The 16,151-nt window shown below is 46.9% G+C and overlaps 1 long non-coding RNA gene across 1 annotated transcript; it reads right to left on the bottom strand.

The window, feature by feature from the left end:
• Window positions 1-4,627: 4,627 nt before the first annotated feature.
• Window positions 4,628-15,930, bottom strand: LOC143269077 (uncharacterized). The gene is made up of 3 exons (XR_013045419.1): window positions 12,170-15,930; window positions 10,943-11,056; window positions 4,628-6,008 (listed from the first exon to the last, which is right to left on the bottom strand). It is a non-coding gene; the product is annotated as an uncharacterized LOC143269077 (long non-coding RNA).
• Between the last annotated feature and the right edge of the window lie 221 nt (window positions 15,931-16,151).

Below are 16,151 nucleotides of genomic sequence, written 5' to 3'. Positions count from 1 at the left end.
AAAGTTGGGTATCACTTGGACGAGGCAGAATGTGGGAGAGGAAACATGAGGCAGGGCATGCCAACACAAAGCAGAGGGAAGGCGACTGATTCAGGGGGTGGCCTCACAAGGAAAGAAATGAGGATGCTGTTGCGGGGACGTCATGAGGGGGTCACTGGATAAGACACCCTCTTTCAAGAGAAAGAAGTGGGAGAGGGAGGGGTGGAGGCAGAGCCTCAGAGACCACTGGTTTTCAGGTTCATGCAGGGACAGATGTCGCACAGTCCAGGTAGTGAGGTGAGATGGGGTACGGAAAGAAAGCGGGACTCTAAACTGAAGGTGGCCCTGATATAGAAGGACAGAAGGGAGGAGAGGACTTGGGGACAGGAGCAATGGCTCAGAAGGGGTAGAGGGTGAGGCGTGAGGAGCAGGCACAGAGGCTGGTGCTGAGCACGCACACTGATGGAGAAGCCTAGCTCAGTTCCAAGCATATCCTGCTGCCCCGCATCCATGAAGCTCGGTTTACTAAGACCACGTCATCCGCCCTGTCCATCTGTGCAAATGTGGAGACAGAAACTGCCCTGAGGAGGAAGAGAGAGGCTTCCTTGGATGAGGTGCTGTTGGCGAGGCTGCAGAACTCCCAAGGGCTGAGAATCAAACCAGGACAGTGCCCGTGTGTCGGTGGATGCTGGAGAAAGGCTCTGCAAAGCTATGGGCTACCTCCAGGCCCCTCGGTGCAGTGGAACTGGGCTTTCTCTGAGGGTCATGAAGACACTACATTGTGTGAATGACACTTTCCCAAGCTGTTTCAATGGCTAATACCAAGAGATGTACAAAATAAACCAGTTTTCTAAAGTAGAAGCTCATCCCTTCTTAGAAATCCGCTCCCCTCTCTCTTTGGTTTTTTGAGACAGGGTTTCTCTGTGTAGTTTTGGTGCCTGTCCTGGATCTCGCTGGTCTCGAACTCACAGAGATCTGCCTGCCTCTGCCTCCCGAGTGCTGGCATTAAAGGTGTGTGGTGCCGCCGCCGCCACCACCACCACCGCCGCCAGCCAGTTCCCCCTCTCTCTTTCAATTTAGTTTGTTTCAATCAGGAGAGAGAGGACAGCTGGGACAGAAGGACGAGCTAGGTTTAGCCTTCTCCATCCGTGGGAGGTGTACACTTTCTGCTCAGACACGCAGAATAAAACCAGAAGCACAGCAGGCTTCAACCCCGGCTCTCGGGAAGGCAGGGTGAGCACCACAGGTAGAAGGGACTTGGATTTGAACCACCTGTTAGACAAGATAGCCAGCATCGCCCCACAGGCGTTACCCCGTTACTCGGCCCTGCTTCCATGAATGAGAGAAGTCTTTGCAAATTGCTGTGTTTTAGTGTTCACTTACCTAAGTGAGACGATTCATTTTCACTTGATTTCCAGTTTTTGTTTAAAGTAAGATGGCAATTGAATGAAATCTGAAATCAGCTAGGTATGTTAACTGAGACACAGTTAAGGCATTATTTAGAAAATGAATAAGGAACTTCATTATATATGTAAAGTGTGTTTGAAGTTCAAAATAGTCCCCAAATGAAAGAACATTTTTCATGAGGCATAGTAATGAAATAAGGTAGATGTTAAATATGTTGATCTTCTTATGTGGGAAAAATTTAAGTTATAAAATGCATGACAAGTTGAGTTTCATATGTGTAAACAGAAATAAATGTTTTAAAATTACAATATTAATATCCCTGAGACACAATCTAGTAAATGTATTTGAAGGGAAAAGGCATGCAAAGTTATTTATGTTTTAAAGTTGGCAGCTCTGCCTCTCTGCCTTCAAATATTTCCAGACTGATTTTCTTATGGATGTGGGTCCAGAGAACAAAAGAATACAACTTTAAAAGGCATACTGAGTTGGCCTTTTGATTCTCTTTTGCTCTTGCTTTCTGGACAGGGACTTGAGATGGATAACAAGAGCTACAGCAGCCTTGATCTTGCTGTGTATCTCCAACCAGTTGCAAGCTCAAGGCCTCTCTCCCTCAGCCCAGAGAATGGGGAGTGTACCACCACACCTGGTTTTGCTCTTTTGGCAAGTGCTTATCAGGTCCAACACTGCAAACAGTGTTAATTGTGAAGACACTTCTACTATTTCATTTTTCCTGGGGCCAGATCCACCCACTCAATGTTCTTTGGCAGAGAATTACAGACTCAGTCAAGGATTTGTTTCATACTGACGATGAACACAGTATACTAAGGATCTTGTATGAGGGGATTAATACTTTCATCTTTCCCATGGTTCACAAAAATTCAGGTCCCTTGCATGATCACCCTGACTCAAAGGAGACCAGGAGCAGAGAGGCCCTCCCCACCAATCCACCCCCCATTACCACCTCCATCAAGGCAAGGTCTCCCCTGGGGAGTCAGTTTAGCCTGGTAGACTCAGCCAAGGCAGGTCCAGTCCCCTCCTCCCTACATGGAGGCTGAGAAAAGTGTCCCAGCATAGGCCCCAGGCTCCAAACAGCCAGTCCAGCCCCAGGTGGAGCTCTGAGAGAGAAGGGATTGTAGAGGCCATTGTCTTACATGAGCCTTCGCTGATGATGGAGGCTTCAGCCTTGAAAGTGACATGGATTTTGCATGGGGGACAGCTGTTTCCACAGCTGTTCCTGTCCATGTACTATAACTGTAGTGTCACCGGGCCACACTTGGCTGGACCACTTGAGTGTGTCACAAAGGGGAATCTGTAGGAAACAGGAAATACTTAGAGTGCTGAGGAGCTTCCTAAGCCAAGACGTTCCCTGGGTGCCACAGCTGTGTCCAGAAAGGACAAAAATGCATCCCTGGATACAGTTGTTCTAGCTTTTCCGACCTGCTTGGTTTTCTTTTAAATGTTCATCTGCTAGGTTCTTCCAGGCCTGTCACAGAGCAGGTACCAATAGAGCTTCCTCTTGAGGCTGTGGCTCGGATGACTCGGATCACCACAGCAAAGGACTGTCAACAGTGTCCTCATGCTAAGCAGCCAGTATTAAAACAGCGTCCTTCTGTCACAGACTGTATTCCCTGAAGCAACCTCAAAGCTCCTGTCTCTGGAAGATGGACCTTTGGATCCATGGTGGATCCAAAGAATTTAGTTCCCTGAACTCGCATCCATAAGGAAATCAGTCTGGGAATATTTGAAGGCAGAGAGGCAGAGCTGCCAACTTCTAGGTGGGTGGTGATGAACTGGGGGAAATGGAAGACCACGTTCAATGAAACAAACAGGCTGTGCCTAAGGAACTAAAGATCCTATTGATAGCATCTTGTCAACTAGAGAGTAGCAATAAGAGAAAGGGAATGTTAAAGACCACATGGAAATCTTGGCGTTGAATATCACAGTGACTAAGCTGGAATGTCACTGGGTCAGCTCATAGCAGCTTTAGGCTGGAAGAGGAACCAGAAACTGAGAGTAAAATGAAAGAGATTTTATAAGGTGACATCCAAAGAACTGCACATAGCCAAAGAAATATGGGACACGGCCAAGACACAACTGGTGACCCTGGTGTAATGGGGTGACCCGAAGAGAGAGGAGAGAAAAGGAGAAGACAATATTGCTGTGGGATGTTCTGTATGTCCTGTGGGAGCCCGTTCTCAGGTTCCTTGTGGCTTTACCCAGCAGGTCCGCATAGAGGATGATTAGGACCACGGGCCTGAGTGCAGGTGTCTGAGATGGTCTGCACTTGGCTGTACTGGGGGATGGTCTGTATGTCAAGTTGCTCTGATTGGTCAATAAATAAAACACTGATTGGTCATGGCGAGGCAGGAAGTATAGGGACTAACAGAGAGAAGAAATAAAAGAACAGGAAGGCAGAAGGTCACTGCCTGGAGCCGCAGCCAGGACAAGGAAGATGTAAAGTACCGGTAAGCCATGAACCACGTGGCAAGGTATAGATTTATGGAAATGGATTAATTTAAGATATAAGAACAGTTAGCAAGAAGCCTGCCACAGCCATACAGTTTGTAAGCAAAATAAGTCTCTATGTTTACTTGGTTGGGTCTGGGAGGCTGTGGGACTGGCGGGTGACAAAGATTTGTCCTGACTGTGGGCAAGGCAGGAAAACTCTAGCTACACAATATTTTTTAAAGGGTAAAGTTTCCCAAGTATGATGGAAAGCATTAATCCACGATACAAAAAAGTTCAGTAAACCCAACCACAATGAGAGCCAGAGGACACAGTCAGAATGCAGAAAAGCAAAGAAGAAAATCCTTGGGATCGCTGTGACGAACAAGCATTCACAGGCGGAGGGTTGGGAGGCGCAGCATCCAGCAGGAATCTCACACCCAGCACAGCCACCTTTCCAGTAATGACACCCAGGCAAACAAGGACAGAGAGTGCACCACCTGGTTCACTCACACAGGGAGAAGGGTGTGTCTCACACTGAAAACAAGTGGTCGCAGGGTGCAGCTTAAACTGGGGGTGCAAGCAGAGGAGTGGGTGAAGACAGAGCCTATTGAACTAAGCAAAGGAGCCATATCAGTGGTTCTCAGCCTGGGGGTCACGATCCCTCTGAGGGTTACACAACCCTTTCAGAGGGGTTGCATATCAGATATCCTGCATCTTAGATATTTACATTATGATTCATAACAATAGCAAAAATTAGTCATGAAGTAGCAATGAAATAATTTTATGGCTGAGGGGTTATCATAGCATGAGGAACAGAATTAAAGGGTCTCAGCATTAGGAAGGTTGAGAACCACTGATCTAGATCATGTCCTGAAGCTATGGGAATGAAGAGAACCAGAAACACTCAATGACAACACTGATATCTTTATCAAGATACACCTGCCTGGCTTTTGAACTTCATCATCTTTCAAAAAGATAAGATTATATGAAGTAACAATTACAACAAAAATAGATACACCAAACTGATTAATATTTAGACTTTTGTTGAAAATAGTACCATTACCAAACTAAGAAAACAACCCACAGAATGGGAAAAACTATGCATGGCAATAAAGTCCGTAAATGGTCACAGCACATTCAATGTGAAGACGTATGGTCAAAACCACAGTAAGATTCTGCTTCAAGTACCAAGTAGCTGCAATGCAAAAGAGAGAATATGGGGTTGGGGATTTAGCTCAGTGAGAGAGCACTTGCCTAGCAATTACAAGGCCCTGGATTCGGTCCTCAGCTCTGGGGGGGGGGGTGAGGTAGAGGGGTGGGGTAGGGGGGAGAAGCAAAAAAGAAAATATTAAGTGCTGGCAGGGATGTGGAGAAACTGAACTTCTGAGACGAAGAACAGGTAAAAATGAGAAATATTAATGATGAGAGAGTTCTGGAAACAATCTAGCTACATCCAGGAAGTAAGCACAGAGTTGCTGTGTGACTCAATACTCATGGGTAGAGATTCTAGAAGTGTAATAGAAAACCACACAGAGGCATAGACATAAATGTTCATACCTGCATGGTTACTAAATTTAAAAAAAAGTAACCAGGATGCTTATTCCCCAAAGAAGGACAATGAAAACATATTATGTTCATACAGCAAAAGGTTATGTAGTCATAAGAGAGCACTGATTTACTTACAACATGAAAAACAACAACAACAAAAAACCAAACGTGAACCCATCTCCTGAATGACAGGAACTGGATATGCCAAGTCATGTATATCTGACCCTAGTTACATGAAGTGAAGTGTCCAGAGAAGATAAATCTATAGAGAAAGAAATTAGAAAAGGGTGGAGAGAGCTGAGGGGATGGGTTTGGATGGCTGGTGATGCCTAAGCTGCATGGAACTTCTTCTGGACAACAGAAAAGGTTCATCATTCACTGTAGCACTAGTTGCAAGGTTCTGTGAACATGCTAAATGTCCTTGAACTTGGCACTTGGAGTGGATTTCTATAGCCAGCAAGGCATATCTAGGTACAGGTGCATAAGTAACGGCAGAGTCGGGCTCAGGCAGCTTTAGACAAGATCTTGATGTCACAACAGCAAATATATCTGGACTTGCTTCACATGGTGCCAAATGTTAATCCCATTTCCAAAGGTTGCAGGACTCCTTGGCCTGTTCTGTTAGCCTGGTGAGAAATAAGCATCGTGCTGATATATTTCCTGTAACAGAATGTACCTTTTACCTTGGGCTAAGAACACATTTTTCCCCCCTAATGGCTTGTGGCAGAAATACCATTAAAAAAAATGCTCTTTTTTTTCCGTGTCTCAGAAAGTAACACACTGTTTTAGTGCGGTGTGTAGTCTGCCTAGAAGAGTATTTTTCCTCAGCTTTTAGGCATGTACAGTAGCAAATGTTCTCTGTGAGCCTCTGCTTTCTCTTTCTCTGTATAAATCCTCCAAGTGCAAGAGCTGAGTTTCTAGTTCCAGTGGCTTGCTTGGCTTGGTTGTCTCAAAGGAGGTGCAGGGATTCACCACCCATGTGCAAGAGTCCTAACTGAAACAAACTTTCTCCAGAAAATTCCATACTAAGGGGAGATGGGCTGAAGCCAAAGGAGCTCCCAGAGGTAGATGCTTTCCCAGTAAACTTACACCATCCCACAACTCTGATAAATTATCTAACAGCCAAAACTACGTATGTATATTTTCTGGTTTCTGGTTTTCTTCCTCTATAAATTGCAATGTACTTCTCTAATCTGTAGGTGGAGAGAAACTGAGAAATTTTCTCTCCCTAGTTCTAGTCAGGACTATACATAAACTCCTATCCTTTACAAAATCCCTTCTTGTTGCTGGGGATTTTATTTTGGCTCCTTTTGGGGGCCCACTGCCCAACTCCCAAATAAATCACACATGGAGGCTTAGTCTTAATTACAAATGCCTGGCCTTAGCTTGGCTTGTTTCTTGCCAGCTTTCCTCAACTTAACTTATCCTGTCTACCTTTTGCCTCTGGGCTTTTCCTGTTCCCTTACTTCTGTAAATCTTACTCTTACTCTGTGGCTCACTGTGTAGCTGGGTGGCTGGCCCCTGGAGTCCTCCTCCTTCTCTGACTCCTTGATCTCTTCTCCCAGATTTGTCCTTCTATCTATTCTTTCTGCCTGTCATGCCTGTCAGTCCTGCCTATCCTTCCTTCTGCCTCATTATTGACCATTCAGATCTTTATTAGGCCATCAGGTATTTTAGACAGGCAAAGTAACACAGTTTCATAGAGTTACAAATGCAAGATAAACCAAAGTAACACCTTAAATAATATTCCCCAACACCTTCTCATGATTTTTTTTTTTAAAGTGGCAAGCAGTGCCCTGAGATTCCAGTTGCAGGAGTATTATTGGATAGCTGGTGTCATCTCAGGAATGGCCTAGGTCAGCATTTAGTCACTAAGTCCTGTGGGACCTTAGCCTCTTGGGTCTCATATTTCTCAACTGTAAACAGCAGGACTGGCCCTCTAGGATTGATAAGGCATGTGTAACCTTACAAACCTGACATTATCCTTGTGCTTGACGTCAGTATCCCCCTGAGAGGCGTGGCTCTACCCATAGGTCCATGCACGGCATGAGGGTTGGCCTCTGGCCTCTGTTCAGACGACATCTTTACACATCTCTGGCATCACAGCAACAAGTCAGCTCAGCAAGTGCTGGATAAACCAGTGACACTGAGAGGGGGACAGAGGACCAGGCTCCCATCAGATCCAGCTCTGTCCTGTCCAAGGGGTTGAAGGCAGGGTCTGGGCACACAGGGACTCCACAGCCTTAGAGGAAGCAGATAGTTCTTGTTCCCTCTTCTTTTCATCGATGTGACTCTTCTGTTGCCTTTTCTGTGGAGCTCAGAAAGGGAGCTGCATGCTCTAAGGAAGCAAAACTAAGCTTTGAGATCTTTCTTAAAGCCTAATCGTGGTGTCATTGGGAAGGTCCTTGGGCAGAACATTACTGGGTATGATATTTGGAGTCCTGCAGGCCCTCGAGGTGAGGCCACACCATGCTGTTAGGCAGAGGTGAGTGGGAAGCATCCTGGCCAGCCTTGTGGTACTGGTCACTAGGGCTGCATCCTAACCCACCCTCTGAGAAAACTGCTGCTTTCCTGGGCTGCTTCTTGAAGGCTCTCGATACTTTGCATCTCCTAGATGGTAACATGATGATGAAGAGCGTGGCTTTACTTGTTCCATGTCCTCTGGACATGTGGCTGCTTGTTCTCATGCCATGGTCCCATGGCCAGGCACTGACCCAGGTCATACCCAGCAGAGTGACCACACAAGCATGGTGAGATCATGGTGGGGTCACTAAGGCTGAGGGTTCCGGTATCCATGTGGGTGAAGCTGGCTGGTTCTGAGAGCTAAATGAAGAGGGGAGATGGGAAATGTCACTCAGCTCCCTTCTCCCCTTTCTTTGGCCTAGAGATGGTTTGGGTCTTCCACTTGGGGAGCCCCAGAGACCCCTCTGTCCTATCCCAGTGTCTTCAAACAATGATCTTTGGTTGAGAACCTTCCTGCTTCCATCTGAAAAGTCTGGGAGAACTGTGTGCTGCCTACCTGCCCTATATGCGTTCAGGGTACAGGCTGAAGGTCCAGCCAATTTCCCAAGACCGCAAGGGGCCTGAGATCAGTGGCAGGTCCACTCTAACCTGAACCAGAGTGGAAACTTGGATGTTAAGAGATGCATGGCTGGCCGGGCGGTGGTGGCGCACGCCTTTAATCCCAGCACTCGGGAGGCAGAGCCAGGTGGATCTCCGTGAGTTCGAGGCCAGCCTGGTCTACCAAGTGAGTTCCAGGAAAGGCGCAAAGCTACACAGAGAAACCCTGTCTCGAAAAACCAAAAAAAAAAAAAAAAAAAAAAAGAGATGCATGGCTGGGAGTTGAGACACCTCTGGCCATCACTTTCTCCCGACAGTCTGCAGCAACTGCGGGCCCCCTCTTTCCCCGTGGTCTGTTGGCCACGGGGCCATGAAGGCAGAAGCGGCAAGCGGGGTACGAATTTTCATGATCTGTATTTCATAATCACGGGGTATTTCCATGACCTGTGGTACGGTGGAAATAGCCTTCCTGGAGACTGCTTCAGTGTTATATAGTTCAACTTTATTCCAGAGTGAGGGGAGTGACAAAGGCCGGGGACAGTGGCTGGGCATCACCTAATTTGCATTAAACAGCACGCTCCTATCATAAGGCTCCATATGTGGCCGCAGAGTCATAGAGCAAAGCTCATAACGTGATGTCTGATTACCGTATGAGCAGCAGGAGGAAAACTCTTGCAGGGAACTGGGTCAAGGGTCACAAGTCAGGCATCTGGGCCTAGAGAGAGTCTACAAATAAAGTCAGGTGGAGAGCAGGAAGTCTCCGCTGGGGCCTGGGGGGAGGGGGAGGAGGGGGCAGAGAGTCCTCCATGTTGTCCTGAGTTCAGAGCTGCCAGGCCACAGCAGACTGCAACCTCTGACCAGCAGGGCCTCCCAACACAACAGTGTCCAGACAGACAGACAGACACACTAACCTCTGGGTTTTCTTGCTACTTTGTGCTAAACCACCTTCCACATTTTCTATGTGACTAGGGATGTCTTTTTTTTTTTTTTCCTTCTTTTTTTATGGGAGAGTGTGTTTAAATGATTTTCCAAATGAAAATATCTCATTTCTTTTCAGGAGATTTTTCGAAGTCACTAGATTGCTACACAAGAAAGAGAAATTTACCCACTCAATTTCGACTTAAAGAGTTTAAAAATTGAATATCAAAACTAGGATGTTAGCCGGGTGGTGGCTGTACATGCCTTTAATCCCAGCACTAGGGAGGCAGAGCCAGGCGGATCTCTGTGAGTTCAGGGCCAGCCTGGTCCACAGAGCAAGATCCAGGACAGGCACCAAAACTACACAGAGAAACCTTGTCTTGAAAAACCAAAACCAAACCAAACCAAAACAAAACAAAAAACAAAAAGAAAAAACCTACAATGCCATTTCATATAAATATCACAGAACAGATCAAAATTTGAACATATCTATCTGTATCTGAAAACCTGGTGTATAAACTTTACAACCCCACTTACATTGAGGAAAGGTAAATCTTTAAACTAACAGAACTTGGGCTCCAATAAATAAGATGCTTTTGTGAGATGCTGTATTGATTGAAGCCCAAGCTTGGGACTTTCCTCAACAGAGTGATTGACAGGTTGATAATATTTTCAAACTAACAACAACGACCAACTTCCCGCACCCCCCCCCCCCAATCTCCTAGACGGTCCGGCTGAAAAGAAACCAAAGGTGCTATCTTTCATACACTCTTCAGTTCACTTAGAAGGGGCTGCCTGCCTGAGGGCACAATCGCGGGGCCCCGGTTAACTCCTACACCTGAGCTTGAATCTTAGCTCCACAGATCCCAAGAACTGAGATGATGAATGTGTGTGAGGTGGAGAACATACTCAGCGTTAGGTGGGGTGCTGAGCAGTGTCCATGAAGGGACAGATGGAGGGCTGGAGCAAACCGGTGTTCAACAGAGCTTTGCTCTGCCTCCTTCACCAAGTTTCCCCTGGCCCAAGTTCAAGAACTCAATGTCCTATTGTTATGGGTTGAGTTGTGTCCTTTCTACAAGAGACGTGGGAATTCTAGCCCCTAGTCCCCCAGAAAGCTACCACGCATCTCTACAGCGCTCATCAGTGTAAAATGAGATGTTACAGTGGGCCCTGATCCAACGGACTGGTATCCTTGTGTCTTTCTAGAAGGAGCAGGGAGAGGAGGACAATGGGAAGGGGGAGGAGATGCTGGCAGTGGAGAAGGATTAATGGCAGGATGTGCCAGGGAAATGCCCATAGGAGGCTGTGAGGGAGAGCCAAAAAGTGTGACCTTGGGGAGGAAAACAGTCCCGCCTATGTCTTGGTCTTCCTGCTCCAGGATTTTTCTTGTAGGATATGTCTACCTTGTACTTTTCTACAGCTCCCCTGGTAAACTATTGAACCTGAGGAATGCCAAGTTCTCCTGAGCACGGAGGAGGGCATTAACAGCTGAGTGATGCGTTTGCTCTGGGCCCTGGGTAGCAAAGCTGTTCTGACGTCTCAGTACAAAGGCTCTAAAGAGGCGGCTCTGTTACCACTCTACCTCAGAGGATTTCTTCAGCGGACAAAGCATCCAGAGCAGTTACGTTCTCTGGCGATGAGCAGACAAGACGAGAGTTCCAGTCAGAGGCAGCTCCCTGCCAAAGTCAGGCATCATCTATGAACAACATACAGAAGGGGAGAGTTCACAGGAGCAAGGAAGCGGCGTTCTCTGTGGACGGCATCCACACAGTACACAAGCCAAGGATCCCATGCGGCACCTGCTGATCATAACTCTCGTTATGATCATAACTCCACTCCCCATACCCACTCGAGACCTTTCCCTACCCGACTTAGCTCTGCTTGCAGCTTATTGGTGCAACTGCGTCAGAAGACCATCTGAGGTGCCAAGAAAGCTTGGAGATGGAGTCAGCTGTGTGCCCAGGAAGCTGAGAAATTGGAGCATATTCCACCTTCAATTATGACTTGGTCACTGAATGACTATCTCTTGTCCCCAGGACAAGGGAGACAACCCAGAGTTTTTCCCTATTATTGCATTTAGCTAAAAAATTTAGGCCATTTGCACAATATTCAGCAAATTCAGGTTCTAATCAGGTCCATGGTAGTTCTTCTGGATAAGGGCATATTAAACTGAGCACAAGCTACTGTTTACTCTCGGCTCCCAGCTTAATCATATAAGTGGTTAAGCGGGAAAAAGATTTTTTTGTAACATAAATTTCCAGTCTAAATAGAGGGGCATGAGCCACAGTGCTAACACAATCTCGAGTGTGGACTCTTTCATGGACCCTAGGTCCACGGCAGGACACTTCGGCTGGTGACCTTTTGGCTTTGCTTTCTTTTCCAGGGTCCAACTTGACTTCTGGATAGCACTCCCTGGAAACACCCTGAGAGCCTTTACAACCATCGAAATCCATATTCTGCTGGGGCCCGGAGAGTTAACTTAGGGTGGACGCCAGAATCCAAAACCACGCTGAGCCTTAAGTAAGCTCCTGGGGTGATGACAAGCTGGGTTGACATCTCTCAGCCTTCTTGGGTACTTCCTCTTTTGCCCCTGTTTCCTACCTCAGGTTCCTTTGTTCATTAAACTCATCTCCAGCTGAGACAATCAGGCTTAGGCAGGGTGCACACACACATTCTTTTTTAAATTTATAAGCTTTATTTAAAAAAAAATGCATATAAATGAAAACATCATGCACCAAAATTAACCAGACCCCAAATCTATATTACTCATTCTTAACTTTGTTTTTACCCTGGACTACTGTTTCCTTACTGTGAATCCCGGAAGTCCACTTGAGTAAAGGTGTTTTTCAAGTCTTGCTCCTCTGGCTTCCCACTCTAAGGGTTTCAGTTTTTAGCCAGGGCAGTGCTAGCAGTCTGTAGAGATGGTGGTTCCCCATCTTTGTTGAGTAACATGTTACCCTGACAACGGTCTGCACACTGGGCCTCACCAAACCTTTGCAGAGCCCCAGCCCTGGAGGCCTCTACCTTTCTTCCCAGGGAGCCAGCTCTAGGGTCACCAGGTATTTTCCCACTGTCCGAGCTGGCCAGTCTTCTCATACTCAGTTGCCCAGAGCTGTCAGTGTCCTGCACTTCAGATTTTCTTGAGTGGCTTGCCACTTCCAAATCCTAATTTTCTTGGGTCCTTATGGCTGGCACATGGTCCGTCAGACAGACCTCAACTTCATCTTAGCTCTAATTGCAGAGGATGATCTGTCACTCACCGAGCAGTTGGAGGAAGGGGACCTGCTTTTACAATCAGTCACCTTGCTCAGCATTTTCTAAACCCAAGAGCAGAGGGCAGGGACGCTTGGGTGTGAGTCTGGATGGGCAGCATTCTTTCCCCCTGCTGGTGACAGCTTTATTGCATGGCTGCATAAATAAACCGCGAGGAAACTGGGAGCATTCTGGTTGTGTTGTATGCCGAGAAGACAAGGAGAATTTGGTTTCTGTCGCTGTTGGGTATGTGTTGAGTATGTGGGGCAACCAGGATTCAAATTTAGCCAAGTGTGAGGATGCACAGCCTGAGTATTCCTTGTCACATAGACAAGGTGGCTGTAGACATCTGGGCATTCTGTAACACTCAGGGGTACATCGTACCACTGAGGGCAGTGATCCAGCAAGTGTGTGGAGAATTTGCATTCCTAACATGCTTTGAAATCCTAAGCAGTGGGTCTCCTGGAGGGCTTGGATCTGGAGAGAAGCTGGTGGGTCAAAGCAAGGAGTTGACGAGATGAGCTGTTTCCTTACATTGTTCTCTTGCAATGAACCGTTTACACACAGATAACTGGTAATTGTTGGACTGTGTGGATATGACTTGGGGGTAACAGTCACCGCTTGCTTAAGAAGGCCAGAGGTCATTGCAGCTGAATATTTGAGCAAGACACTGCTTCAAGAACCAAGAACTTCTGGGTGTGGTTGCCCACGCCTTTAATTGCAGCACTCCAGAAGCAGAGGCAGGCAGATCTCTGAGACTGAGGCCAGCCCAGTCTGTAAGTTCTAGGCCAGCAAGAGCTACATAGTGAGACCTTGTCTCAACAAACAAACAAACAAACAAACAAACAAACAAACAAACAAACAAACAAAACGAAGCAAACACCTCAAAATATGCCCCTGCATTTTGAAAAGCTTTCTCTTTGATTATTCTCCGGGGTCACTGGCCTGCAAGCTCCTTTAGCCTCAGCACCGATCCCTCCCTTGGTCAGGGCTCTGCTCTAGCCTGTCTCTCACACAGGCGTCAGGAAAGCCAAAGCGCTTCCAGAAGCTCTTCTCCAATCAAGATGTCTTGCCCTAGGTCTAGCTCATTTCCTTCAGAGTCAGGCACACCCTGGAGGGTCCAAGCGGGGGCCTCTTCATGTTTATAGGATTTTCCCACTCCTGCTCTTCTGAAAACACCAAAGCCAAGGAACAGGAGTCAGCAAGATGCTGCTCTAACAGAGACTCGCTCTTACCTCATACACAGAGACCCTGTGGTAAAAGGTACTTCCACCTGTATATGTTGCTTCTCTCGTGAGTCCAAACTCACCCCGTGAACAGAGTCACTAGCTCCTTTCTCAGCTCTTTGAAGAGTCTCTCTGGCTGGAGTTCCATGATACATCAGGTTAAGGGGTTAGTCACACACTGTGGGGTGGCGCCATCCTGCTTGGTACAGGACTCAGTCCTCCTACCCTCGGGCCCTGGACAAGCATGTGCTCAGCTGCTAAGCCCTAAGACATGCTGATATAACCCAGACAGACAACACTGGTCACACCTCAGAGGCTCACGTCACCTGGAGACAGACTGGATTTTTTTTCACACTTCTTATACAATGGGGGTGGGGAGGGGTTATAGAGTTGTTCCAATTAGATTCTGACATAATCCAATAAAACCCTGAGATAGTTGACTTTTTTTTTTTTTTTAATTCAGTTTTGTTTCAACAAAACTTCCAACCAAGTTCCTCTGGGGAAAATGAGTGTTTGGAGGAAGATTTGACACCCAGAAAAGCACTCCAGTTCCCCCCACCCCCCCAACCTAGTGGGGGTTTGTCTGGGTTCTGTCCTTGAAGAACAAAAGCAAAGTGATTGTCTGAATCAGAACCAGGCTCCATTCCAGACATATATGACTTCTCATTCACGGGAGGCAGAGGACCAAGCGGTTCCTCCACCCTCTAATCCACGTTTCCCCTACTGTAAAATAGTGGGTTACCTTTCAGAGCCAACTAAGTTTATTTTTCAAAATTTCTTCAATTAATTATTTCAAAGGGACAGTGGTCAGCTTGGTTTGGGCCTACCTTGGTGGGTCGCCTCAATGGACAAGACCCACCACCTGAAATGGAGCTCACTGCCTGGATGGATGCCCCTTTGTGGCGAAATATAAGCTGCATTGTATCACGTTCAAACAAAAATAAAAGCGAAGGGACTCTCCAAGTGTCCTGAAGCAGTATTACTTAGGAAGCCGAAAGGAAGCAACATCACACTTAGGACTCTGGAAGGCGTTCATTAGCTCAGTGAAGGTTAATAGCGCACACTCTAAAGTGCTTCTTAGGATGCCCCACTCACTCCTTATCCACAAAACCTCCTTCCGAGGGTTATCCCAGTTACAGCCAATAACAGTGCTTTATCGCACAGGGGAAAAACGTGTCACGTCTGAGTTTGTTTAACTCCTGTGCATAGAGGCAGCACTCTCAGACCTGCTGGTGTTGGCTCCATCATCTTCTGGAATCTCCCTCTTCTCCATCTACAGGCACTCTGTTATCTCCATGTTTCCCCCAACACTTCATCCCTGTGAAGCCTTCAGAAGCCCAGCAGATGGAGTGTCTCTGTTCAGTAGCATCTCTTATAATCTCTTTTCCTCTTTCCCTCACAGAGGATTACGCTCTCCTCCACCATCCACTGGGATCAGCCCTGTGGCCCTGGACAAGACGCATTGTTTTGGGTGTTTGTGGGAGAGGAAGGGTTGCCAGGCTACAGAGAACAAGAATGATGATGCGTGAGAAAATCTTCCAGACACAACTTCATCCTTTCAGACCCCTAACTAAGGGACCGTTTTTGGAAGAGCCCATAGGGAGTACTTCATTTTTGCTGAGTGTTTACAAGATGTGCGTGGGATTCTTGGACACTTTTTGTACCTTGTCTGAGTGGTGGGAGACAGAAGGCAAGAGAAGAGCTTCACTCAAGAGCCCAGGTGTAGGTGTAGCCCTGGCCCCCGGTTTGGGTAGCTGTTGCCTTGCCTGCTGACCTTGATGTCCTCCCTGTGCTAATTCCCTGCCGGTTTCCACCCTCCTGAATGCTTAAGGGAAGTTCCTTGTCTGTGTATCCTGCATATTGGGCGTTAACAGCTTAGATGCAAGATGGTAAACATCAGTAGCGAACTTCTGCCTCTGGGGTTCTTCCATTGTGCTGTAAGCCTGTATTTAAGGTTTCCTCCCTCTTTCAATAAACGGCATTTGGCATTCTGCTGAGGCGAATGAACCGCTGTCTCTTGTCTCTGTTTTTCGATCCACAGCCCCTGGCTTGGACATGGTGAACCCAGGCACTCCAATGGGTTGGCAAGAGTTTCCACCTAAAACCTGAGAAAAAGGTTCTAAAATGGAGCTAAAAACAGCTTCCTAGTTGTCTCTTTCAAGTTAGCGGCAGCCTGGGGTTTGAGCTACTCTGTGTGGCGGGTTTGTAGCTTGATCTACGCTATGTTACACAGAGGTGTCTCCAAGCTGTGCACTATGCTGTGTGTTAAATATAGTTTTTGCTAGTTAAAAAAAAAAAAAAAAAAGAGGTTTC

The sequence above is a fragment of the Peromyscus maniculatus genome, chromosome 17, assembly GCF_049852395.1.
Source record: "Peromyscus maniculatus bairdii isolate BWxNUB_F1_BW_parent chromosome 17, HU_Pman_BW_mat_3.1, whole genome shotgun sequence".
In the NCBI taxonomy this organism is placed as follows: Eukaryota; Metazoa; Chordata; class Mammalia; order Rodentia; family Cricetidae; genus Peromyscus; species Peromyscus maniculatus.
This window is presented reverse-complemented; position numbering and strand designations above follow the sequence as displayed.